At 38.6% G+C, this 16,974-nt stretch overlaps 1 protein-coding gene across 7 annotated transcripts in view; it reads left to right on the plus strand.

Moving 5' to 3' along the window:
* Positions 1-16,974, plus strand: part of LOC150103239 (adenylate cyclase type 2-like) — a 457,038-nt gene that overhangs the window by 350,221 nt on the left and 89,843 nt on the right. The gene's annotated exons all lie outside the window — the stretch shown is intronic.

The following is a 16,974-nucleotide window of genomic DNA, read 5'->3' on the forward strand; positions in this document are numbered from 1 at the left end:
TCTACTAGTACTACTGTAGTATAGCAGCTAGAATAGAGACTGTTGGTGCTGGTAGGATGGCGTCAAACTCACAGCGATTGTTATGTTTATACACAAATGTAAGGAGTATTCGAAACAAGAGAGCTGAGTTTATTGCATTGATTGAGTCAGTATGCCCAAAATAATTGGAATAAGTGAAACTTGGTTGTCTGAGAAGAACGTGATGTTGGGAACAGAAATGGAAGGATAGATATGTGAAAAGAGGATGGGGGAAGTGCTGTTAATGATTGCAGAGGAATTGTGTCTGCAAATTGTGAAAGTTGATAGTGCATGTACAGAATTTGAATCTGTGTAGTCCAAAATTGAAATACACAGGTTAGTATATCTGGTAGGATGCTGTTATAGGCCAGGGAATGCAGAGAATACTGATTGTGAAATGTTTAGGCAAATTGGTTGGGCATGTAAGAAAGGTGATCCTGATGGGAGACTTTAATTACAAGAATATAGACTGGAAGGAGGAGGAGATAGTATATAGGAACAAGGAGAGAAGACTTGTGGAATTTCTGAGAGATAAGTATCTTAGCAGCATGTGATTGAAGCAACTAGAGGCTTTAATGTTTTGGATTTGGTGATAACTTCACAAGATGTAGTTGTTAATGAAGTGTTGACACTGTCACCGATTTGGTGAGAGTAATCATGAGGTACTTGTTTGGGAAGTGATGAAACAAGAAAAGTTCACTGCCAAAAACGGATGCATGTGGAAATATAAAGCAGGTGACTGTAGGAAGTTTTGTTAGCATCAGTACATTGGGTAGATGAGCTGAGCGGAAAAGATGTTGACAATGCATGGAACTCATAAGGCAGTATCTAACAAAAGCAATGTATGACTGCATACCAAGGGTTAAGTGAATAAATAGAGTGGGAGTGAAATGGATGAACAGCAAAATCAAGCAAGCTGTGCTGCAAAAGGGAATGTTATGGAGGAGGTACAAGACAGTTGGTGGTGATCAGATCCATTAATAGTATAAGGTGCAGGTTAGAAAGGTGATGAGCATGGTAAAGAAAGAAAAGGTGCAGTATGAGAGGAGATTGGCTGGTCGGGCCAAGGTTAACTCGAGGGAATTTTTCCACTACATGGCAAGCAAGAGGAAGAATAATTATGGCAGACTAATATTGGTGGATAGTCGTGGCAGCAGACTAACAGCTGCAAAGGATATAGTGGAATTATTGAACAAGCACTTTATCTGCGTATATCATACTGGTGTAAATGATCCAGTCCAATATATAGAAGAGAGGCAAGTATTAGGAGAATTGGAAGTGAAAGAGACAGATGTGTATCAGGTGTTGGTTGGGTTAGATGTGAATAAGGCTGTGGGAATGGATGACATATCACCATGTATGCTAAGGAATGTACCCCACAGTTGGTTATGCCCTTGACCTGGTTATTTAATAAAAGTCTTACAGTGAACAGGGTTCCTAAGGAGTGGAAAGAAGGCAAAATAGTACTACTCCACAAACATGGTTCTAAAACAGAAGTCTCCAACTATAGGCCAGTGTGTATAACTGCAGTGTGGTCAAGGTGTTGGAGAGATTGGTAAGAAATAGAATACAGAATAGGGTTGATGGACATGGCATTCTTTATGATGGTCAGCATGGATTTGTAAAGGATAGGTTCCCGTTTCAGTAATTTACTTACATTTTGTGATAAGGTGACGAGTGTGTTAGATAAGGGAGAATCATATACAGTGATATTCTTAGACTTTTCAAAAGCATTTGATTGATTACCACATGATAAGTTGGTGTACAAGCTGCAGAGGAGGGGAATAGATTGAGATTGATTAGATGAATCAGAGATTTGCACTCTGAATGATACCCGCAAGTTGTGTATGATGGAGCAGTGTCACAAAAAAGGGGTAACCTGTGTGTCCCAGGATTCTGTTCTTGGGCCTCTTCTGTTTAACTTATTTGTAAATGATATATCATGTGGACTGACTGGAGATCTTCAGTTATTTGCTGATGCAAATTTGGGAAGAATTATAAGTAGCACTGCTGATGCTGAATCCCTTCAGGAAGATTTGAATAGGCTTTTTACTTGGACAAAAGAGGAGGGGGGGGGGGTGTAGTGTTAATATCAATAAGTGCAAAGTGTTGCATTTTGGAGTGCAGAAATATAAGGCTGTGTACTATATTGATGGTGCAGTACTGCAGAAAGTGAATGAGATTAGAGATTTGGGAGTGATGGTTGACTGAAGTTTATAGGGCAAATTGCTAGTATTGCAAAGGTTGCACATTATAGTGCTGCTATGATAAGAAGTATTCTAACATGTAAGGATAAGGAAGTGGTTGTGTCACTGTATAAGGCACTGGTCAGACCACATTTGGGCTATTGTGCTCAGATTTGGTCACCTGGTTTTCAATGTGATGTGGAGACATCGGAAAGGTCCAGAGACGAGTGACTAAGACAATATCAGGAGTTTGGAATGCTGGCTATGGAGAGAGGTTGAAGAGATGTGAATTGCAGAGTTTGGTGAATAGGAGAAAAAGAGGTGATATGATAGAGACATTTAAGTTAGTGAGAGGATTTTATCAGATTAGTTCAGAGGGGATTATAAAAAGAGTAGAAGGTGAGAGGGGAAGAACCAGAGGTCATTCATGGAAGTTATGTAAAATGTGGTGAAGAAGGGTGTGAGGAGTAGATTTTTTACATGGAGAATTGTCAATGAATGGAATGCATTGCCAGAATGTTTTGTTAATGCAAGGAGTGTTAAGGATTTTAAGATTCTATATGATAAATATGTTGTCAGTTGAATGAACCTCCCTCGGTGAGTCTGTTGACTCCATGGAGGGTGTAATAATAATAATTATTCTCAGAATTCTTATGTCTACAATCTTTGGTCTCTGATCAAGAGCTTTATTTCTAACTCAACTCTCAGATCCATAACAGAAAAGTGGTTTGAACATTCTCTTATATACTACTAGTTTGGTGTTTTGGAAATTTCTCCCTTATTCCATCTAATTTTATTCAACTGGCTCCTTATTTTACTTGTTCTGTAGGTTTTCCATTGACGATGCAGTCTTGTTCATCCCTATTTTCCTAGTTTCACAGTATTTTTATTGCTGATTTTATTGCCAGATTTGTTACTGATGTTCTGCAATTTAATTAGAATATCCTGGAGACTTACACTCGATGTTTTTCGGAGTAGAACATCATCTGCATAAAGCAAAGTTTGATATCTTTGATTTTAATATCAGGTTGCAATCCATATAGATGACGAATAAGAGTGGAGATAATGTGCATACCTTACTCCTGAATTTACTTCAAACCATCTTCCTGTATTTCTTTAAATAAATATTGGTATGTAAAATGTTCTATTCACCCCATACAATTGAAATATTTTGAAAAGCTTTTCTCTGGGCACCTTGTCGTATGCCTTTTACAGATTTACAAAACTTAAGTACAGATCCTTGTTATATCCCGACGATTTCTCAACTATAAAGTGAAAATCTGATCTTGAAAATCTCTATTTGGCTTGATTTATTCCATTTTTTATAGATGGAAACCATGAGAGAGCCATACTCTGATCATCTGGAATTTGACCTTTTGACCAGGCACTCTGAATTTTGCAGTGTAGCCACTGCAAAACTTTTATACCTCCATATTTGAGTATTTCTGAATGAACACTATCATACACTCCAGCTGCCTTTCCATATTTAAAGCTTTTGATGGCTTTTCTACCTCAAATATTAATATGTATTCCTATTTGCATTTTTCATGAAAAGTTTCTCACTCCAGACATCTAGAAAATACTTATCTTCCGTTTTCATGTGTTGTTATTTAATTTGTACAAATGATATAGGAAATGGCTTAAAGGGAGATATTCAGTTGTTTGCTGATGATGTAAAGTTGGGTAGCGTAATAAAAAATCAAGCTAATGTTGAGAGTTTTCAGGATGATTTAAATAAGCTCGTAAAATGGACAAAAGGTAATGGATGTCAGTTCAATGTGGAAAAGTGTAAAGTCATGTATTTTGGGATTAAATGATTACCAGCTGTGTACTACATTGATGGAACGGCACTCCAAGAGATTGATGAGGTTAGTGACTCAGGGGTGTTGGTGGATAGGGAGATGAACTTCAGGGGGCACATTGCTAAGGTGTCCAAGATTGTACATAGGATTACGTGATTTTTGAGGAACACACTAACATCCAGAGATAAAGAGGTTACTATTCCCCTTTATAAAGCATTGATACTTCCACATTTGGATTACTGTGCTCAGGTCTGGTCACCTGGATTCCTAGGAGATGAGGAGGTTGTGGAGAGGGTTCAAAGGAGAGTGACTAAGTTGGTGAGTGATGTAAAAAATGCTCCCTACATTGATAGATTGAGAGCTTGTGGATTGCAGAGGTTGGTTGATAGGTGGAGAAGAGGGGGATATGATAGAAACATTTAAATTACTACAAGGTTTTTATAAGATTGATGCAGGGGAATGTTTCAGCTGTGTGATAATGATGGAAGAACAAGAGGTCATCCCTGGAAATTAAGGAAAAGTGTGGTTAATAACGGTGTAAGAACAAGGTTTTTCGCCCGTAGGGTGGTAAATGAATGGAATGCATCACCTGACTCAGTTGTGAGTTCTTCGTCTGTAAATGTCAAGAAGAGATATGATAGATATTGTTTTGATAATTTGGGTCTCCCGCGATGAGTCTACTGACTCCATGGAGATACCCGTAATAATAATAAATATAATGTCACCTTTATCATCTTTGATTCCTTTTAGTGTACTCTTTTCCTCCATTTCTAAACTTTTCAAGAGCCCCAGAACATTTTGCTAATTTTCCGATATTTATTTTCTATATTCTTACTGAAGGATTCCCTTCAGTAAGAATATAGAACCATCTTCCTATAATTCCTGTGTAATTACATCAAGTTAACATTAAGGCAGTTGTTTAGCTGCTTTTATACTTAGCATTGTTCTCTCACTTTTTTGTTTCTCTGTATTATTATTATTACAGGCAACTCCAGGGAGTCCTTAGACCCATCAAGGGAGGCCCAAAATCATGTTCATCACAACTATTGGACATTCATACAGTATCTATCATACCATGCCTTAAACTCATTCACTGTTACAGCATGCACCACAGACTCTGGGAGCCCATTTCACTCATTTACCACTCTAAAAGTAAAGACCCCAGCTCTAACACCCTTACTAACCACACTCTTGCCCAGCTTCCATGGATGTCCCCTAGTCCTCCCACAACCAGCCCTGTTCTCAAAAATATCTTCTGAATTAATTTTATAGAAACCCTTCGGTAATTTGAATGTCTCAATCATATCTCCCCTACTCTCTATCAACCAATTTTTGCAACCCACAAATCCTCAACCTGTTCTCATACGGTTCATTCCACAGACCTGCTATCATCTTGGTCACGTGCCTCTGGATCCTCTCAATGTCCTTCCCATTAAGAAGAAGAAACCTAGGTAACCAAATCTGGGCACAGTAGTTGAGATGAGGGGTCTTATCAAGGCTCGATACAGAGGAACAATAACATGCTTGTCTCTGCTTGTCAACGTATTCTTCAGCAACCAAGTGATTTGATGAGCTGATTTGGCCACTTTTGCAGTGCGCCCCCTAAACTTCAACTCCTTATCCACCAACACTCCTAAATCTCTTGCCTCATCAATTTCCTGGAGTACAGTTCCACCAATGTAGTAAACTGCTGCTAATCTTTTCACCCCAAAATGTATAACCTTACATTTTGCCACATTAAATTGACATCCATTCTCCTTAGCCCAGACCTCCAATCTATCCAAATCATCCTGCAAAATTTTGACATCATCTGCATTCACTATTGCCCTACCCAACTTTGCATCATCTGCAAACAAATGAACTGTTCCTCTCAGATCCTTTCCTATATCATTAATGAACAAATTAAACAGCAGTGGTTTAAGAACAGATCCTTCTGGCACACCACTAGTCACAGGCCATCTTATGGACTCTACTCCTGAATAAACCACTCTCTGATATCTCTCCGTCAACCACCCTCCTATCCATATCACCAACCCTATATCCATCCCCATATGCTGCATTTTACTGATTAGAATTCCATGTGGCATCCTGTCAAAGGCCTTTGCAAGGTCCAGTAGAATTACTGTAAACCCATTACTCTTATCCAGTTCAGCCGTCACTGTGTTATAATACATGAGCAATTTACTGAGGCATGACCTACCCTTCACAGAACTATGCTGTCCCCCAATACAGTATCCCATTTTCATCTATCCAATCTTGTATTTTCCTCTTGACTATTTTCTCCAAGACCTTGATAACGATTCCTGTTATGCTGATTGGCCGGTAATTTTCAACAGCAGCCTTGGAACCACCTTTATGCAGCGGAACAATTTTCCCCTCTTTCCACCCCCTTGAGACTGACCCAGACCTGCGGCTCAAATTAAACAAAATGGTCACAAAGGCACTGACAATTCTAGCCGCTTCTTGTACGACACGAGCTGGTATACCAACCAATCCCACAGATGTATTGACATTGAGGTTCTGTAATAAACTATTTACCTCTACTTCATTCATCACATTTCCAGTATAAGCTGTTGGTTCTTCTATTCCTGCAATGTCACCACCTGGATGATATACTCTTGCAAAGTGCTATCTCAGTAATTCCACTATATCGACTGATTCGGTTACCTCCCTACCCTCAGCATTTTTTAAAATCATTCTGCCATGAACATTTTTCCTTTTCTTGCAACATATTGAAGAAACTGTTTGGGATTCTCTTTAGCCTGCATGGCCAATTTTCTTTCATAATCTGCTTTTGCTTTTCTTACCACTCTTGTTACCTTTCTGGCCTGAGCTTTATACTGTTCCTGCACCTGCTGGTCACCTTTCTCCTTAAATTCCCTCCTCAATTGTTTCTTTTTTTGCAGCTCAAGCTTAATAGTGTTATTCATCCATTTAACCCCTACTTGATTTATTATTTGGACTCTTGGTATACAGTCAACCATTGCCTCTTGCAATCACTTCTTAACCACCTCCCATGCACTATCAACATCCAGCCCTTGCAGTTTTACATGCCATGGCACTGTCCCAAGTACACTCCTAAGCTTGTCATACTTACTATCCCGGTAATTCCACATGTACTCGGTCTTAATTGTAAATTCCACTCCTTTAGCCACCTCCCAAGTCATGACCTTATGATCACTCTCACCAATTGGTGGCAACATGGTCATGTTCGTTACAGCCACATTCTCAGATGCGATTACTAGGTCAAGCACTCTCTGCCCCCCCCCTATTATTTACCACTACATCCTGTCGCAGATAGTTGTCCTTTAATAACCACATAAAATCCAATTCCTTCCTCCCATGTGCACTCTCCTCCTTCCAGTAAATGTTACCATAATTGAAATCACCCATAATAATTACCTTCCTTCCACTCATTTCTTCTATTTGCCTATGCATACTATCCCCACCATCTATTCCATTACCTGGTCTATAGCAGCACCCAATTGTATATTTTGTTCTGCTAGCCTGTATCTCATGCCAAATAGCCTCAAATGCACTCTTTTCTCTATCCTGCAGTTCATCTTCTATACTTCTTGGCTGCAACTCATCAGCTATCATCAATAACACTCCTCCCCCCCTTTTTATTCTCCCTGTCACTCCTGAACACGCTATACCCGTCGTATTCAATCCCACTAGCTTTATCATCTTCTGTCAGCCATGTTTTACTAATACCAACAACCTGTGGCCTGGAAGTGCCAACCAAGGCTAAAAACTCCTCCTTCTTGTCCCTAATACTCCTAGCATTAGTGTACATGAATTGAAGAAGCCCATCAGTCCCATCCCTACTTCGATGCCTTATACTAACTATCCCAGTCTGATTTGTTGTCCGTCATACTCGCTCAGGCATATTATACTCATTTATACACTGAACTGCCTCCCTAAAGTCTGCATATCTACCTCCCCCTTAATAAATTTAGTTTCCCTGAATCTGTTCATCCACTTCTACTTCATTCATCAACACTTTTTCAAGCCTCCGTACACTAAATCCATTGAAATGTAACCCATCCATCTTATATTAATCATTTTGCGCATCAAACTCACTCCATACATCCACAAATTCCACGCCACTCTCCATGCATAACCTACGCATAAAGTCATTGGCAATTATGGCCCTCCTTCTAAACACTTCACTGTCATACCGTTGAAAAATACTCACCATCCTAACTCTCTCACTCTTCTCTTTTGCTACCTCAAGCAATTCCCTCACATCCTCTATCATTTCCATTTTGTCTTCTTTGAAATCATTTGTTCCTACTATGACTGTCATTTCTTTCACCCTCTGTTTTTACACTCGAATAGACTCGCTGACGTCCTTTATGTTCACACCCGGTTGGTACGATTTCGTCAAACTCTCAACTATCACATTCTTATCGTATTCTTTTCGGGCATCTGCTGACTTATTTGCAAGGAACTTTTGTTATGCTTTCTTCTGGTCCAGGCCTGCTGCTTTAACATCTTGTGCCCAACCTTGTATTCTTCTTTTTCTGTGCTTGCTGACAACTTCACCACTTACCTTCTTAGCTGAATCCAATGTTTTCTTCAGAGTTTGCTACTGACACTCCATGGTTTGGTTCTTGTTTTCAAACGGCTTCATTTGTTTCTTCAGTAATGCTTATTATTATTATTTAATATGACAACTCCAGGGAGGACACCTATTCTACAGCTCTCTGTCTTCATCACTCAGTCCATCAACTACACCAATGTCATATACCGTCCACCACACTGGTATTTCCACAGACAATTGCAAACATCCATGCCCACAGTGGATTCGAACCTGCAGCCTTTTGGTTGGAGATCAGATATGCTAACCGCTCGGCCAACCAGGCCCATATAATGTTTGTATAGTTGAGTCTACAGTTTACTTGTAAAAGCTGCTCACCTTTAATTCTTTTTAAAACTTTCTTGCACACTGTATTTTTAGATGTGGTATTCATTTTTATCCTACTTAGCACTAAGTGATGGTCACTTCCAATTTCAAGTTCTCTGTATGACATTCTTGTACCCTGAACCAGCATGAAGATATCATTATCAAGAATGACATAGTCAGTGAGGCTTTTCTTATTTCTTGAATCTTCTCTCCACATGAACTTGTGCATATCTTTATGTTGGAACATAGTGCTAGTAATTAGTAGTCCATATCCTGAGCAGAAATCCAGCAGATACTGTTATTATTAACTTTGCCCTTTTCTCCAAATTTTCCCCAAATATTTCTATATGCCTGGTGGGATTCATATCCTACTCAGCTGTTGAGATCTCCAACAAGGACCTTTTTCCATTTTCTTTATGTCAATTGCTTGCTCTAATGATCTCAAAAAATTCCTCTACTTCTTCCTTAGGTGAAACTTCTGTGGGATCATAGGCACAAATAAGTTTCACTGTCCATTTCCACAGTTTTAAATATCTCCACACAACTCTACTTGAAACTGCCTTCCAATCAAAAAACTTATCTTCATATTTGGTGTTGGATGCTATTGTTATCCCTTCCTTTCCTTAATCATTACTGCCAAAATATAACATGTTGGCCTAGTTGGCTGAGTTGTTAGCATATCCGCTCTCCAGCCAAAAGACTCCAGATTCGAATCTCGCCATGGGCGGGCATGGATGTTTGTGATTGTCTGAAAATACTAGTGGTGGTGGTGGTTGGCGGTAGATGGCATTGGTGTAGATGATGAAAGTAGTTACAGTTCGTTGTAGCGAGTGGTGGAGACAGAGAGTTGTGGAGTTGGTGCCCTCCCTCGATGAGTCTTTGGACTCCCTGGAGGTGTCATGTGATAATAATAACATCCTATATTTATTATTTAGTAAGATCTCACCTGTCCTCTTTGTTTCATTAATGCCAATTATGTTCACGTGGTACTTTTATTATTATTATTATTATGTGACACATCCAGGAAGTCCAAGGGCTCATTGAGGGAGAGCACCTACTTTACAACTCTCTGTTTCCACCACTCAACAAACTTATCAATCCACTAACTAACGAACCACAACTACACCGACGCCATCTACCGCCGACCACCACCACCACTGGTATTTTCACAGACAATTACAAACATCCATGGCCACGGCAGGATTGTCCTGTACTTGTCCTGTTCTTCTGCAAGTTTGATTTCCTTTCCATTAATACTCCTTATATTGATGGTTCCTATTTTCGGTTCCTCTGATGTCAGGTTTATTCTTCTTCTTCTTCTAGATGTTGTGCGGAAGTTTGTTCCAGTTGCTGACTTTTCACTTAAAAAACAAACTTAAAACTGCTTCTGAAAATGACTATTTCAGTAAATGATATATATGGCCTCAGTTCTAATTTAAAAGGTTTGTACCTTTCGTCCATATAGCACAGATGTATCTTTTGGCTCTTGCTAAAGCCAGTGAAACTTCTTTATTTCCTTGCTTTTCTTACATCCTCACATTGCTTTCCCACAGAGAGATGGTTCTTCACCAACATCATCAAAAGATAAAGCAGTTTCCTAATGTGATAAATTTCCTCACACTCTCAATAACTAAGATTCTCTCTCTTTTACTATATCAAATGCTTCACACATGATGCTTCCTGTTCTATTCCATTGAGGAGAGACAGAGATAGTGAGAGAGAGAGAGAGATCAGATAGAAAATCTGTAGGACTTTCGTATCAAGAAAAAAAAAAAGCTCTCTGGCCCTGATGGTTATCCAGCCAATTGCTCTTGAAATTAGTACCCCATGGCCAATTGTTAATTTTTAATATTTTTAATTCCATTGTAATCAATCCTATAACTTGAAAATTAGTCCATGTCCTGTCTTCCCAAAAAATGGAGACCAAAAAAAATCTTTGCTATCTACAGATAATATACTCATATAATCCTTGCCTTAATAATGGAGGAATCTTATAATAACCAACTTCTACACCACATAGAAGCTTCCAACCTAATCTGCAGTTATTTATCAGATGGATGCTGCCATGGGTGTCTGGAAGAGGAGCTTGTTTCTTTTGTCTAGACTAATTTGAAGAGACCAAGGCAGTTGCTCAAGATATCTTCAATAGATGATCATCTCATTGCCTCTAGTTCCCATCCTCTGCAATTCTTTACCAATTATGAAATATCTCCATTATCTCTCATTTCTCTTCTTATGATTTATCAGTGATTTTCTTTGACTAACTGCAAACTATATTCATATGTTTTCAGATAACAGTCTGTATACCCTTATTTCTATATTGCTGTTTTCCGAAAGAAAACAACATCATCATTATCAAATTCCTGCCATGTACTCTCAAGGGGTGTACAGGATATGATAACAACATGATAGTACTACATGAAAAATTTACATCATTACTAACTTCCTATCTACAATTTTCCTCCAAATCAGTCTGTTAACTGTCAAAACTCCAACATTATCAGATCTTATATTTCTATCTACTAAGGCTATTTTTACCATATCAGTCCACCTATCTTGTAGTCTTTTTCCTATCAATCTGGCAGAGAATGCATGCTTTCATCACCCATTCTGTTTAAGTGACCATACCACCTGAGATTAACTCTGCTAACGCATTCCTGAATGCTAACAATGTCAAGTTCTTTCCTGATATCCTCATTTTTAATATGATATTGCCATTCATTACCATCTGTTCATGCCCCTAATCTTTCCTGAGAAAGATTAGGGGCATGACTGTCATATCTGCAGTCTCTAGTCTTTGGTCAAGTGTTTTACTTCTGACCAAGCTCTCAGATCCATAAGTTAAAATTGGTTTGAACACTGTCTTGCATACATACAGCTAATTTAGTGTTTTGACTAATTTCTCTCTTATTCCATATAAATTTATTCAGTTGACTTCCTACCATACCAACTTTGTTTATTATTCTGTTATCTATTTCCATATTTAATTTACATCTTCACTAAAAATTGTGCTGAAATGTTTTACTTGTTCCACAAGTTCTCCATTCACACAACACAGTCGATATTTTCAATGATTCTGCCTATTTTCATTGTCTTTGTCTTGTTATTGCAGACCTTCATACCATATCTATTACAACAGTTATTTAATTTAGTCAGGGAATCTTGCAGACTTGTAGCAGATTTATTTAGAAGTATAACATCATCTGCATGAAGCAAATGGCTGAGATTTACATCTCCAGTTTTGATATCAGGTTTAATATCGCTTTCCTTCATAATGTAATCCATATAGATAATGAATAACAAAGGGGATAATGTACATCTTTGTCTCACACCAGATTTAACATTAAACCATCTTTCTGTACTTCCTTCAATTCTAACTGCTGACTTACAACTCAAATAAAGACTAAGTATTGCGTGATATAATGCCCCATTGACACCATATAACTGTAGCGTATTGAATAGCTTCTCTCTTGGCAACTTGTCATATGCCTTTTCCAAATCGACAAAACTTAAATACAGATCTTTGTTATATTCCCATGCTTTCTCGACTATTTGTCATAAAGTGAAGATCTGTAGCCGAAATGATAGCTACAGATTGGTAGCTGATCCTGACAGCCTCTATTTGGTCTGAATCCAGCTTGTTCTTCATGAAGCTTTTCTTCCACAATCCTTTTCAACTATTTCTCAAGTATACTTGCATAAATCTTACCAGGAACACTCAGTAGAGAAATACTTCTCACATTCAGTTTTATTTTCCTTTTTCTACATGGGTATTATGAGAGCTCTACTGCAATCATCTGGAATTCGTTCTTCTTTCCAGGCATTCTGAGCTATGCAGTGCAGTGACTGTAAGACTTTTATACCGCCATACTTGAGCATTTCTGGTCGCATATCGTCTACTCCTGCTACCTTTCCACATTTCAGGCCTTTGATGGCTTTTCCTACCACTACTATCTTCAAGTATGGATATGTACTGACTACATGCCTGTTGAGTGTTTTTTACCACTGTGCTATCACTGCTTGTTTCATTTAGCAATTTTTTAAATTAATTACTCCATACTTCAAGGATATCTTTTTCTTCAGTTTTCATGTCACCTTTGTCATCTCAGTTCCTTTTAAAGCACTGTTTCCTCCATTTCTGAGCTTCTTCAACAAACTCTAGAATATCTTGCCACCTTCTTGATATTTATTTTCCATGTGCTTACTAAAGTCTTCCCATGACTTTTGTTTAGCTAGTTTTACACAGTGTTTAGGTTTCTTACATTTGTTTCTGTATTCTCTAAGAGCACAAGCTGACTTATTTGCCAGGAACTTTTGATATGCTTTCTTCTTTTCCTTCACTGCCTCTTTAACTTCCTGTGTCCACCATGGAGTTCTGATTTTCCTATCCTTGCAGACAACCTCAACATATCCCTTCCTGGGTGAATCAATCAGTGTTTTCTTCAGGGCTTGCCACCGAATCTCCAAGGTTTGGTTCCTGTTCTCAAACTCTTTCATTTTTTCTTGAATAATGTTTGTGTATTTTAGTCTACAGTTCACATCTCAGAGCTGCTCAACTTTTATTCACTTTAAAACTTTCTTATATGTACTTCTTTTTAATATGAAATTCAATTTTATCCTGCTCATGACTAAATAGTGATCACTTCCAATTTCAAATCCTCTGTACATGCTGGTGTCCTGCACCAGGGAGAAAACATCACCATCGACAATAACATAGTCAACGAGACTTTTCTTATTTCTTGCCCCTTCGCTCCATGTGAATTTGTGCACATTTTGATGTTGGAACATTGCGTTAATAATAACCAGCCCATATCCTGAGCAGAAATCCAACGGGTATTTGCCATTATTGTTAGCTTTTCTCTTTTCTCCAAATTTTCCCGAAATATTTTTGTATGTCTGTCAATCATTTCCTACTCTGCTATTAAATCCCCTACAAGGACCAAGTTTTCCTTTTTCATTATGTCAGTTGCTTTCTCTAAAGCCTTAAAAAATTCCTCCACTTCTACCTTAGTAGAATCTTCAGTGGGACTATAGGCACAAATAAGTGTCGTTGTCCAGTTACCCATTCTGATTGCCCACATCACTACTTGAGACTCCCTGCCATTCAGTAAGATTAGTCTCATATTTAATGTTGAATACTATGTCAACTTCTTCTTTTCCTTGATTGTCATTGCCTGAATATAACATTTCGTATTTATTGCTCAGAAAGATTTCAACAGTTTTTGTCTTTTTGGTTTCAGTCTCTCCTATTATGTCGATTTGGTACTTATTTAATTCCTCAGCTTTCTCCATTTCTTTGCCATTTAGGCCAATCTTGAACTCTGGAGATGTTGAGTTGGGGTGTGTTTTAAGATTTGTTCCAGTAGCTGACTTTTCGCTGTTTGCCCTGGTTCCTTGGCAAAAACAACGTTGAACCTTGTTTAAGCCAATAAGAATACAATTTGGTTGGCTAAATCCCAAATTGCCAACCCTTCCTTGTTCATTCAGTATCCATGTAGGTACCTAACAGGGAGCACCATGAGAAGGTGAGAATTGGACATTAGTTCAGAAGCCCAGGTCAGTTCTCTGCATTCCTTTAAAGGCTATATGGAGGTCTCCTTTCAGTTATACAGCTTTGTCCCTTAAGCATTAAATCAAATTTAAACAACTTGATATTATTCAAGCAGCTGATATAACCACAAGAAAGAACATATCTTAAAACCTTTTAACTCCCATAAATTGTAATAATTTGTTATTTTTCTTTTAGGATATATAAGAAGACATAAAATTAATTATTCTCGTGGAAAGGCTTAGACGTTGCTTGTGCATTTTTTACTAAATAATTTAAGGAAATAACGTCATCTAGGATATACATTAAAATAAATTTTAATATACTTCAATATTTTGGTAACGTCATGTTGCCATTTTCAAGAGACTTTAGAACAAGACACGTGCACGCAGGCACAACAAACAGTAAGTGAGGAAGAAGCAGGAAGCTATTATTTCGTCTAAAGTCCTGATGGTGTCCCCTAGCGGGCAATATTGGTATTCTTGGGCAATTGGGCTGAAGGTCTTCTGATGTAGGTTTCCCAAATTTGAGGCAGTCTCATGCAGCCAAATTTGTTGAGGTTTGGATTGTTTCTTAGGGCTGAAGCTGATTCCATGAAAAGCCTTTCATATTTGTATTTATTTACTATGGTGTATTATCGTGGCTTTCTTCCACCGTATTCTATGGCAGGTATTCTGCGCATGGATACCTGCCATAGAACCGAATGTAGTCCTTGTGTTCTAAAATTCTGATATTTGCTGTTCTGCCTGTTTGGCCAAAGTAGGAATAGCTTACAGCTGCAAGGGACCTGGTATACACCAGGTAGGTCTAGGTAGGGAGGATGAGCTTTAGTAGAGCGGATAAGGGATGCCAATTTTTATATGGTCTGTAACAAGAAGTTAAGTCATGTTTTTTTAGGATTTTTGTAATTTTTTCCGAAGTGCCTCGGATATAGGGTATGGTGATGGATTTAGAGTAATCCTTGTTGTGAGGGGGGGGGTTACTGGTTTCAATATTTTTTTTGGGGGGTGGGCTAGCCATTGGCTGAGAAAGTATTGAGAATACGGTTTAGTTCTGTGGTTAGGGCATTGTCATTTGAACAGATAAGTTTAGCCCTGTTGTGTAGTGTCTTAATGACTCCATATTGTTGCGAGGAGGGGTGGTGGGATTGTTGGTGAATGTATCTGCCTGTATGGATAGGTTTTCTATAGACCCATACAGGCAGATACATGCAACACAGTTGCCCGGTGTTGTACTACCTTACCCCAGTCCTGAAGACACTTTAAGGCACAAGCTGTGTTTGCTCACACTTGGATAAAGGATTAAACTAAATTTATTACTTCTGAAAGTAATAATAGCTTCAAACGTCCTTTACTGTAAACATAGTTTTGCATCCAAAAGCTGGACTTGAGGTTTTTATTTTTTATTATTATTGTTATTCAGGGCTCAATGGAGAAAAACACTCATCATGGGAGGTCATTCCTAAGAAACACAAAGTCTATCAAGACACATCGAGGGGAGTCCCCCCCCCGAGAAACACAGTCTATCATACCACTCCTTAAACTCATTGACCGTTCTCATTCTCACCACTCGATCAGGCAATGCATTCCATGGTTCAATCACCCTGCAAAGAAACCACTCCTCACCCTCTTGCAAACAGTTTCCTTTTATAACTTCCAGGCATGGCCTCTTGTCATCACTCCTTCCTGCTGTTCAACCAAGCAAAAGAACTCCCCAGTGTCAACCCTGTAACCACCTCTCAACAGTTTAAAAGTCTCGATCATATCACCTCTCCTTCTTCTATCCACTAAACTCTGCAGTCCACATTCCCTCAGCTAATCCTCATAACTAACATGGTACAGTCCTGAAACCATATTTGTTATCTGCCTTTGTACCCTTTCCACAGTTAATTTATCCCCTTCAAATCTTGGGGACCAAATCTGAGAACAATAGTCTAAGTGTGGTCTGATCAGAGACTTATACAATGGAATGATAACGCTTTTATCTCTGCAGGTCAGTGTCCTTCTAATTATTGCAGCAGTCCTCTGTGTTACCTTCACCACTTTTGCAATATGTCCCCTAAATTTCAGGTTTCTATCAATCGTCAACCCCAGATCTCTTGTCTCCCCTACTTCCTCCAGTATAACTCCTCCCATAGAGTATGCAGCATCCCATCGATGTTTGCTAAACCTCAAGACCTTACATTTTTCTGCATTAAACTGACATCCCCCATTCATTTGCTCATCTATCTAGCTTATTCAAATTCTCTTGCAGGTCTACCACATCTGCACTATTACTAATAATCCTTCCCAGCTTCACATCATCTGCAAACAACCGAATATATCCTTGCAAGGAGATATTCATCTGCAAACAACTGAATATCCCCTTGCAATCCACTGACAATGTCATTGATATAAAGGTCAAATAATATAGGTTCCAGTACTGAGCCCTGTGGGATCCCACTTGTAACCCTCAGCCTCCTTGAAACTGTCCCACCATACAGAACTCTCTGATACCTATCGGACAGCCAAT

This window comes from Typopeltis vanoorti, chromosome 9 (genome assembly GCF_054136105.1).
Source record: "Typopeltis vanoorti isolate ZY-2024b chromosome 9, IOZ_Tvanoo_1.0, whole genome shotgun sequence".
In the NCBI taxonomy this organism is placed as follows: domain Eukaryota; kingdom Metazoa; phylum Arthropoda; class Arachnida; order Uropygi; family Thelyphonidae; genus Typopeltis; species Typopeltis vanoorti.